We start from the raw sequence: 12,641 nt of genomic DNA on the forward strand, positions 1-12,641 counted from the left end.
GAAAAAGAAAAACAACATACAAGCTAAATCTGATTGGAACAAAAAGTTCGCTGAAAATGACATCATCAAGATGTGTGAATTCTTAGTTGACAACATATTTGTTACATTCAAAGGACACATTTTTCAACAACACTATGCATGCCCATGTGAATCAGGTGCTCTTTTTCTTGATAATTGTTATCTTCTTGTATGATGCAGACTTCATACAGGACCTACTAGAGGCTAACACCATTCATTAACTTCCTGTTCCACCATACACATGACCTCTCACTGAACATGCTGAATAGCTCAAAGTTTGATAATAAGTTGAAGATTCTTTTTAACAACTGATATTTTTAAGTTGTTGCCTTCTTCTCAGAACCAACGTTTGATCTTTGATATATCAAGCGATTCTATACATGCGTTTATGGTCATACAATGTTATCTCGTTCGCAAAGATAAACTCTTGACATAGCAACACCAAAAAAAAATGGATAATGAAAAAAAGAACAGCTAAAACTACACTTTGTAAGTTTTTTTGTCAAAATATTTAATAACTTATTTTCGATTTAATAAACAAGAACGTGTGTGATATTGATGTAGAGATATACCGACAATTGCATGTTGTGTACATCGGTATATATATATTCTATTGGTGATCGCATACTTTTGACTTATAACATTCTACTGGTAAAATGATATTGGATACCTAAACTAAATGTGTGCCTATATTGGCAGAAAAGGTAAAGATACAGACGCAGAATGATAGGACAATACGGTGATCTGTATCAAAAATCATAGGACATTTTAGCTGGTGTGGTTGTATAAGTAACGGTATAGCTACTTATGGGATGAGACAGTTAAAGGTACCATTTTAGTCTTTGGAAATGTCAGGACATAAATTCGGTCTTGGCATAATAAATGGGATATTGTGAAAGTGAATGTTGCTTATGAAAATTAAAAAAAGTCATTTTGGAATTAATCTGCTGAATTGTCAGCAAATTTAATGGTAGGGTTTTATATGCAATTTTTTTAAAATCTGTTTGTTTACGGATTTTAAAACATTGACTTTCATATTCTTTTGTTGATACTTTTAATTGTGTTTTAAGCGCTAAGTGTAATTTTATATTATATCTTCGAGATTAGGTTACACGCAATAACCTTTTTCAAATTTTTCGCTTCAAGCATCACTGGTAAAATTGATCTCATAAATGTAACTATCTGCGATACTGTTAATTAACCTGATATCGCTTCGTTAAGAGTTCATCCGGTTTCCCCAGTTCTTTATTTTGTTATCTATATATCAAAACGGATAAACGAGCTGTCGAAATAGTTTTGAAAATATGCACAGTACAAGCTATACCTGTTAAATGAACCAAATGTGACCCGTGTCCTAATTCAATTGTTTTGAATTTCTGCCTCCATTCACTTATCTATTTGTCAAATTTTGTTTGTACGTATTATAAAAGCCTCTTTCGCTTTATGTTAAGTAACGTGTTCGTTCTCTTATTTATATAGAATATGAAATTATATCAAGATTTAAATACATGCTATACAACCCTACGCAATGTCAATTTGTAGAACTGTCATATTAAAGGTTTAATATTAAACACAAACGTCACGATTTAATCAGTCTATATTACACCTCTGTCCACTAATTTGGTGCAACATACAATATTTATCAAGATATTTATGAAAGGTGTAGGCTAAAAACATGTAGAAATAGATTAAAATGGGAAAGAGAAATACGCTGCAAAAGGACAGTAATAAAACGTGATTTGAACATATTACAACCAACCGTTAATAACTTGATGTAGGTTGGAAAATAGTTCAACTACCTTATAATGTATTGCTTTTATTTATATAAGTAAAACGATTATGAAATAAATCAGAAATAGGTTATGTAATGTAAATAGTTATGCATTTTAGTTCTTCATTTCCCGTTTAAATGCATGGAAAAGGAGTGAAACATTAACAATACATCGCCTTTAATCAACCGGTAAAAATAATGGATTGAAAACAAGTGGAGAGAAGTTATATATAAGCAATAAACATTTATAACATTATTTTAAAATGAGGTTAAAAATAACAAGAACAGTCTTCGTCTGTGATTCCGTGTGTGTGTTGGTGTGTGTGTGTGTGTGTGTGTGTCCTTTCCTGCGTCCATAACATATAGTTTCTGTTCTAAAATTGTTCTACTTGGCTTGTGTAACACACAAGTAAGAAACCAAAATATTGAAGGGCATGGTCATAACGTGGTTCAACTTAGTCGACCCTGTAAATGTGCTAAATAAACGTTTAATCTCACTTAATAAAAAATAACAATTCAAAAACCTTTTTTAGCACATAATGGTATGGGTTTTTATCATTGACGAAGGCTTTATGGTAGCCTATACTTACTACCATCAAGTACTGAGTGATATTTAGTCTAGGATGCATGATATTTTCAAATAGTTGTTATTGAATTTTAATATCCGTCGATAGCAGCAATAACTCTCACGTAAGTACTTACAAACTGTATAATCTTTTAAGGAATTCAAAAAATAAAATAACAGCAATATTAAAATCCGTTCTCCTAGCATTTTCTTCCCATTTAATCGTACGATGAATAACTCTGTAATGAATTTTAACATAACCTTGTCTTCTGTTGCTTTCAAAGTCATTTATTATGTTTTCTTTGATTACTTAAAAAACAAACTAAATATTCAAATCATCTTATATATTACTTTAGTTCCATTTCCAATACTACGTTTTTTCTTTTAGTTAATTTGTTCATGGAAATCATATTACCGATGTAAAACATTTTATTATCGCATAAAAACTTAATATTGTACATTCAACTTCTTTAAATCCTTTTTATCTGGAAAATGACATTAAATAAATTACAAAATTATGTTCAAAGAATTAAATGCCAGTCTTAATAACCTAAAATAAGCACTACAATTTTTTTCGATTATACTAGTTATACGCATACAACCAACATGTTTTCAATATACAGTAGGCACAAGGAGGAATTTAAAATTGAATACATTCTAATGTGTTTGCATTGATAATATCAAAGCAGAATGTTGCATGTATGCACATGTCAAACTGCAAATGAAAAGCAATTGATATGAATAAAACGTTTTTATAGTCAAAGTGTATTCTAAAATAGCCTTCCACTAATGCATTTATAATGTTCCAATGGTGAGAGTGAAATTAGGAATTTGTGTTTAGAATTTAAACAATTGCTCTTAAAATGTTTTCTACTTGTCACAGAGAGAGTATTATTTTGTAAAGTTTCATCCTCGTCATTGAATTATACAATCCTTTATAACTACTATACTGTTATAGTGTTTGGTTGTTTACGACAGGTGCCAAATGAGAGGCAGGATTGCCTCACCAATATGAAGCATCTGAGATCACCCTTAGATTTTGGTGGGGTTCGTGTTGCTTAGTCTTCGGTTTTATATATGTGTTGTTTTTTATATTTGTCTGTTTGTTTTTGGCAGTGTCAGTTTCTGTTAGATTAATGAATTTGACGGTCTCTCTGGTACCTTTCGTACTCTCTTTTGTATCTCATATAAAGCTATACTATATGAATAATTCTTTACAACGGTAACGTATTTGGTGGGGTTCGTGTTGCTTATTCTTTAGTTTTCTTTGAATTTTGTTTTCAACAATGTTAGTCATACTACTGAATACGTGTATAAGTATACAGAACAGTACCTTAGTGTTCATAATTGTCAATTAACTGTAAACAAAACTTAGAATTTTTGAAAAAACTAAGTTTTGTCTACTTCAGAAATAGATTACCTTAGTCGGATTTGGCATAACTGTCAGGGATTTTGGTCCTCAATCATCTTCGACTTCGTACTTTATTTGGCCTTTTTATCATTGTTTTATTCAAGCGTCACTGATATGATAAGTCTTTAAAGACAAAACGCGCGTCTGGCGTAAATATAAAATGTTGTCCTAGTATCCATAATGAGTTTATTTTAATTTTTACTGAATTAGTACATAATTTTATTTAGGGGCTAGCAGAGGACCACCTCGCCGTGTTGAAGACCTGTTGTCTATACTTTGGTCGGGTTGTTGTCTCATTATTATATTCCACATTTCCATTTTAAATTTCACGTTACCATTTTTAATTGTATGCCCTATAGTTAAGTGATGTTTTTATACCAACAAAATGACGTACAATGACTCACAGAATTTTCAACAAGACATCTTTGGTATATGTCCCTTGTATCTGAACAATAAGTATTGATCAAGGTCATCTTCATTGATATTTATATGACTAAATATCTATCTATCTATATTAAAACATATGTCGGTCACTTTATGTTCATGGAGTTATGTATTGCAAACTATTTCAATTACAAATACATACTCAAGGAAGGTATTATTCAAACCACACATTAAAACAACTAGAACTTTAGAAATAATAACCAACTATGAATAACGGTTTTAAATAGTTATAATATATGACAAAAATAGAAAAGATATATTCAAATTTACCAGTCGAAGACAAACTGACATACTCATGGTGAATGAATTCAAATTCAACCAAACGAATTAAAACCGTCTATAAAACACACCCTCAAACATTGAAGAGGGAGCAGCACAAACACTTTTAAATACTGGTAGGTATATACTGGTCAGAATATGGCACTCGTGTTGCTATGTAAGTAAAAATAGGGTGATGCCACATTTTAGTAAAAGAGGATTGGATTGTGGTAACGACTATTTGGACATAATTATCCCTCATCACGGTATACTCAAGATGGTTAAATGTGTTATTTATCGTTATTCAATAATACTTTTTCGTTTGAATTGATTGACCTTTTGTAATGTCGATATATTTCAAAGTAGACCATACATGCAATACGGTATGGGTTTTGCTTACTGTTGACTCCTTTACGGTAACATATTAGTGTATGCATAGGTTTTCTTTATTAAGGAACTGGTGATAAATAAAACACTTGTAAATCCTACATATACACTAAGTACGCTTACGAAGCAGGAGATCCTGGAAAACCACAAATCGGTTATTAGCTCCTTTGGTGTTAATTCAAAGGATAAAGACCAGTTTCTTCCATCCTTATACAGGATTCCTAAGCTTCACAATAATCCTTATAAGGAACGGTATATTGCAGATTTTTCCAAGTGTTCCACTAAACCCCTTTCTAAGGTTCTTACTGCCATACTCACTGCAGTCAAAGACGGACTTCCGAAATATTCCGAAACGGCATGTTCAAGAAGTGTTGGTAATCAGACCTGGATACTGAAAAATTCAAAAGAGTTATTGGTGAATTAACAGTCTCAATCAATTGAACATTGCACCAACATTTAAACTTTTGATTTTTTAACTCTTTATACCACTATTTTCCATATTAAATTTAAAGCTCGACTGAAATAACTCGTCAGCGTATGTTTCTTTCAAAGAAAAAAGGGCACTAGACGTTTTGAATATCTAGTTTTTGGCTGGAATTCAGCTTACTTTGTAAAAAATCATACAGAGTCATGGAGAAAATATACCGAAGAGGATATCACTGCCATAGTGGACTTTTTTTTTGACAACATATTTGTTGAATTTGGAGGTTTGGTCTTCTTACAGACTATTGGAATCCAAATGGATACCAACATCGCTCCTCTACCTGCCGATTTATTTTTATATTCATATGAAGCAGAATTTATTCAAGGGCTTGTACAGAAAGGAGAAACAAAATTAGCCCAGTCTTTTAATTTCACCTTTCGATATATTGATGATGTAGTGATTCTTAATAAAAATAGATTCAGTGATTACATACATTTAATATATCTTAGTGAACTTGTAATTAAAGATACTACTTACACAGATAAATCTGCTTCATATCTATCCCTTTTCTCGAAATGACTACTGATGGTAGGTTGAATACCAACATTTATGACAAACGCGATGATTCTAATTTTCCTATAGTCAACTTTCAATTTCTGTGTTCCAACAGTCTAGTGACACCAGCATATGGAGTATATGTGTCTGAATTGATACGTTACTCTAGAGCTAGCTCAAAATACGTTGAATTTGATGAACAAGGAATACTGCCTTCTCAAAAGTTGCTAAAACAGGGCTATGAATCAATTAAAATAAGGTCATCACTCAAGAAAGTTTATGGTCGACATCATGAGCTGATTGGCCATTATGACATAAAAAAAAGTGTGTCAGAAATCATATCTGATATTCTTCCTCAGTCATGATAACCTTCCATCATTACCGAACTGAACAAAGAAACAACACGACGGGTGCTGTATATGATGCAGGAAAAGCTTACCCTTCCGGAGCACCTGATTTCATTCCCGGTTTTTATTGGAGTTCGTGTTGTTTCTTAATCATTATTTATAACTGTTGATGTAAATGTCCTTTGGTTTTGTCAGTCTTTGTTTACTCCTTGGTTTTGATTGTTATTGTCTTATGTCGGTTCTGTTGGATACATGTCGTATTGACAAACATACTAAATCTCCCCAATTGAATGACACCATTTGTCTCTAGAAAGACATAGCAAGTGTATGTTTCGTTTTTATTTGTTTGTTTAATTTAAGTAAAAAAACAAAATTACAAAGCTCCAGGCAAAATTCTAAACGGAGGTTCATTCAGCAAATGGCAAAATAAAAAACTCATACATATACCAGACGAAAAGATAACAAATCGTCATATTCCTGATTTGATACAGGCATGTTTCTAATAGGAAAATGATTGGTTTTATAGCTAGCTGAACCCCTCACTCATATTACAAAAAAAAAATTCGATTATATTGACAACGATGTGGGAACAAAAAAAACCCAGACATAATAGGAAAAAAACTAAAAAGTTGTTGTATACCTGCCAACAAGAAAACATTCCAACAAAGACCCATGAAATGGGACGTTTAAAAACAAATGTAGCGTACTGTAGATGGCTTTTAACAATAAACACAACTCAATGAAAACAAATTAAAAGAATCAATGTATTTAACTGTTACGTAAATAATTAGAATTCCTAAGAGGCTTAGAACTCGTAGACAATATGAACCCTCTTAAAGGGGACGAAATAACGGTTTCAATTTGGAAATTGTATTAAATTAAAATAAGACACCCCTGCAACTGTATTATATTTAGTTATTCAAGAGGTTATGGTAGTAATTATTTGACTTTAAAAAATATTAATGTTTCATGGAAGCATCACATTTGAGCATTTTACTTTAAGAAAGTGATAGGAATTGATGTGAAGCGTGATAAACTGACATTCACGTCGCACGTAATCAAAATTTATGATTATGTTTTTTTTTGCATTTTTTGTTTAATATAAGTACAGTAACAAAATACCAATCTCCGAGCAAAGTTCTAAATGGAAAGTCCACAAGACAAATTGCATTCAAACATATATCATTCGAAAAGATAACAATTGTCATTTTCCTGATTTGATACAGGCATTTTCCTATGAAGAAAATGGTTGATTAACTTTGTTTTACAGCTTAGCTAAACACCTCACTTATATAACAGTCGCAAAACTACACAATGACGCCATATCATAACACAGTGCACAGAATATTGTTGGTTTTGTCGATGAAAAAAAATTGTATTCTTACCTTTTTTTCTGAATTCTATAGTCGTACTTCTTTACTTTGGAGCTTTACAAAAAATGTTTTCATATATTAGAAAAATATATATAAAGACTTAGAAATACTTCACATGATACAAAACATTCATTTGCTAAATCAAGCGCTCAATTTCAATTCTTCTAATTGCAAGACGATTTCTAATTTCAGATTTTATATCCTTAATGTTACGATTGTTAATACTAAAATTAAAATCTTGCAAAATAATTACTTTTCAACAATTTTCTAAATGTACCTTTGTTAAGTTAATTATCGTCAAAAGTAATTTCGCGTTTCGATTTATTTCATTAATTCATCCCTGAACCATAGAAGTTAAATTGCTTTAAAAAAAATTGTAACCAAAAGTGATGAGCAATCTGTCATAAGTTTTGTCTTTCGTATCTTTTGTAGAAAGATTTCCTTAGAGATTTCAAAATGAATGATTGCAAGTATTTCCAAATTTTGTGAAGCTTTGCGTTACTTTAAAAAGAAATAGGAATACACACACTTGTTTTCACGGGATTATAATTGTATGGTGACTTTTTATTTAAATACATTTTCCAAATTGGAACTGTTTTTTCGTTCTCTTTAACATGTTTAAGATAGTGTATATTGTCTGCATATTATAAGGAAAAAACGTAAAAATAAAATGGTATTTAACTTAAACGTAAATATGTTAAAGTTCCAAGAGGCAATAAATAATCCCGTGCAATGGTATCATAGTTAGTGCTGCAATAGCTTATGAATGGTAGCTGAATTGACTTAAATTCATATAAATCTTTAAATTGAAGTCATAGTTCATCTCTTTTATGTTATAACTAAATGGCTAGTTTTTATTAGAAAACTTATGTTCAAATACTTTTTTTCTCAAGTATCATTTGCCCAAAAAGAAGAAATGTACTTTTGTTTATTGTTTTCTTCCAGGAAATAATTCGCCGATATGTTTAACGTATGCAGTGCACTCGGTGTGACCTTTTTCGTAAAAATACGGTGATTACAATGCACATGGATATGTCTTTGATGTAAACTTTTAGGATCTTGCTGTACATGTTATACACATACTCAATATCTATGATATTTTGCTTACAAAGGTGACAATCGGTAAACTACTGCTAAAAACTAGACAACTAATTATCTGCCATAATTTCACATCATAAAAGACCCCAAAAAATATTTTGGGACGATTATACGATATGAATGAGTAAATTATGATAAAATCGTGTACAGAAGACTACGCTTATGACATTTACATGCATGGGTTCAAGAATTTGAAAGAAAAAAAAAACAAATCACGAGTCAATCGTCCCATTTGACTTAAAAAGTTTCTACATGTTATAGAAGCATCACATTTTATCACTCCACTTTGAGAGATGCCAACATTTGATGTGAAACGCAATAAATTGGCGTTCGCGCCTCAAAGTTTTATAATAAAATTTATTTGATTTCATCAGGTGATGGAACCGATTATGACATTTTGACTTACTGTTGATTCGCATTGCGGTTGATGTATCGGTACCAGAAGAGGCCAATCATGTCGATGCACAACGTATGGCTTCTTTTGATAGCATTTTCTCAGTTTTTGGTTATCTACCCTGATTTTAATCTTCCAAACGGTTTGATGGTCTATGAAAAATACTGTGTCAAGGTGAATATGAAACACCTAACCTATTTAAAATTAGTTAAAGACCATTTCCTCAGTTTTTGGTTATCTACCCTGCTTTTAATCTTCCAAACGGTTTGGTGGTCTATACTGCCTCAAGGTGAACATAAAAAAACCTAACCTATTTAAAAAGAGTTAAAGACCAAATCGATTAGTTGTTGTTCAAAACTATCGTTGCCGTTGTAAGACCCTATTTTATGAGGTTATTTCGTTCATCTTTTTCTTCTAAAAACCAATTGACATTTTGTTTCTGTAAAAGAGGAAGAGATATAAAAAGAAAATATAAATTATAGAACTCCATCAGGATGATTTTTAAATTTTACTGCTTCATGATTAATTATTTTTTATGGATAAAGGATTGTTATCTGATAAATTACAAGATAAAGGTCGATTTTAAGTAGTATGATGATCAAGCCAAGGCAGAAATATAATCCTCGCATTTCATACAGCAGTTATTCAATTCTAAAAAAACTAAATCATCTTAAACATGTCTATGCAAATATATGGTAAAAAGCTTCGAAACACGTAGAAAATAAAATTGTTTTTTCAAACCTCCGTTTCAAATATTTCTTTACCGATAAAATGTATATTTGTTAATGACATGTGTAACATAAACTCATACTTTATAAAACTTGTAAGAGTATTTTTTTTCGATTTTGGATTGTTGATTTAAGGCAGTCCCGTAAAAAGATTTGATCAATATCTTATTTCATATGTGTGACCAATTGTAAGCAGCTTATACAACATTTATGCTTTTGTTTGTTGTTTTTGTGGCCTTCAATATCAATTGATTTTTCTGTAAAAGCCTATCCCAGGTTTTTGGGGTGGCATTTGTTGTAGACATCCGAAGTATATATTGGCAGCAATAGACCTTTTATCCCTCTCTAATGAATGGTTTCAAATTTAATTTTGTCATGCCAGTTTCTTTGTATTTCGTCATAGATGAGGGTTATCTGTGTAGACAGAGATGTGAATTATACAGTTGTTTTACATCACCGTCATGTGATATCTACTGGATAGTTGTTTTAATGGGATTCATACACCATCTCCATAATTGATTTTTGTCTTGAGTAGCACAGTGCAGAGTATCTCAAAAAAATATTTTAGGGGAAATAATAAGACTATCTTGTATTCTATGTAAGAATTAAAAAAAAAGAAAGATGCAAGTTTATAGATTGTTTGTACGGCGATTACATTTTTTTGAGAGGTCTCCTAGTCATTCTTACAAACAATACAGAAACTTCTATATATCAATTACTATAAAAATATCTATAAACAAAAATCTGATTTTTTAATAAAACACGTTTTAAATTAAAAAAAATTAACGAAAACGAATTCCAAATTTATCGTTTCGTTTGTCACATATTACGGTACTGAGATGACCGCGTTTGTCAGATTTTAGTTTAAAAATACAGCAGAGAAAATTAATGTCTGTTGTCTAATTCATGTTTATGTATTAATGGAACCCAATCAGAAAAGTTTGCACTGTCAATGGAAAAAACATCATCACTATACATGTATCTGAATGTGAAATTAAATAATCTGTTATCGTGTTTGACATGTGTCTAACGGAACTGCGCCTTTTTGTTTTCTATTTTTCTTTCGGATCTAGACGAGTTCTTGTGTGAAAATAACATAAAGGGACTCGAAACAATATCAACGCATTGTCAAGAACATATTGGACTATATTTACAATTTTTTATCTTATTCTATGCAGATGACACTATCATACTTGCAGAAACAGCAAGTGATATGCAAAATACATTAGATATGTTCGAATTATATTGTACACAATGGCAACTGTCTGTGATCACATATAAACAAAGATTATGATATTTTCAAACAGAAAAGACAAAAGAAACCACTTTCAAATCAAGTGGTACTGATATTGAAATAGTACATGTTTATCCTTATCTAGGCTTGTTGTTTAATTGTAACGGAAGATTTACAAATGCCAGAAATTTGTCTGCCTCTTGTTACAGTGTAAACTGTCTAGAGTGTTAACAAAGTTGTAAGTTCTAAGACTCTATGAAAATGGGAAGAGGTCAGAAAGGAGAGGCGCACACATAATAATTAGATATTGGTTAAAGCTAGAAACCCTTACAAATTATTTATTATGACATCATTGCAGTGTAATGTCCTGATATGTAGCAGCTGTTTGTCTCTCCTCTTTATGTTTTATTTAGCAATAATCGCCATAATAATCATACTACTTTAATTACGTTTATGTAGGACATTGGCAGGTAATAAGAAGTTCAAAAACCAAGTGTATGCTTTGTATATATGCTTTTGCAATATAATACGTTATGTCCGCCTTTCTGGTAAAGGGATAGATACGCATGTTTACATCTTACTAATCACCCTTCATATGCAATATGAAAGGTTTACGCCAAATTCATTATTTTCAGATATCCTGATTATAATAAGCGGATTTCAATATGTGTACAGGTGTAAAACCACCATTGATTTTCCCCTTTTAGTCCTTGTTTAATTTGCACTTTTCAAAAAATTGTGTAGAATTTATCGTTGTTTCAAATAATAAAATACTTTGCATGAGTAAACTTTTATCCTGTCCAGTTCTATAGAAAAAGTTTCACATAACATTTCATTGCATATAAGAAAATAAACATCATTGGAAGTTAACCAATCAAATTTCTCCCCTTATTCTATCTGTGTACAAGGTTTAGTCACCATGTAACCTCAAGATTACAAAATTTTCTATAGAAATCACAAATAAAACATAATGGTGTTTTAAAATACCCAAGACATATGTTTATGACACAGAAATAGTTGTACTGCAATAAAAAGTAGGATTAATTACCTACAACGGTCAAATTCAATGGAATATTTTTTTAGACCTACTTTCGTATGCAACCGGATGTGACGTACCATGATTTGGTGGTATTACACCTACAATGTATTGTAAAGCTACGAATATATTGTACTACAAATAGCTTCGTAGTGTGGATAATCTGTACCACAAGTTAAGGTCCGAACATCTAAATATCCGTTTTAACTAAAATGGAAATGCAGATTGTTCAATTTTTTTTTCTGTTTAATAAATGGTTCATGAAGTTTGCATTTAAGCATTGATATTCCATATGTGATATGTATTTGAGTCTTCAAAACATGAGCATCCGGAAATATTGTTACTAGTATCAAATGAAATTTATCAAATTTTTTAAAGGTTTGTAATGTCATCTATACTTTTAGAAACGAATTATTGGAAATTGAATGTTGCAACATAATGCACAATCAAACATTAATATGGTTACATGAATAATTTTATCATCATGTGAATACATGTAGTCATGTTCGTAAAGTTGACGTGATATGATTTTGCAATTTGTTAAGGACCATTTTATGTTTGAAACTCTTCTATGGTATATATAGTGTAAACTTGTAAC

This window comes from Mytilus trossulus, chromosome 6 (assembly GCF_036588685.1).
Source record: "Mytilus trossulus isolate FHL-02 chromosome 6, PNRI_Mtr1.1.1.hap1, whole genome shotgun sequence".
NCBI lineage: Eukaryota > Metazoa > Mollusca > Bivalvia > Mytilida > Mytilidae > Mytilus > Mytilus trossulus.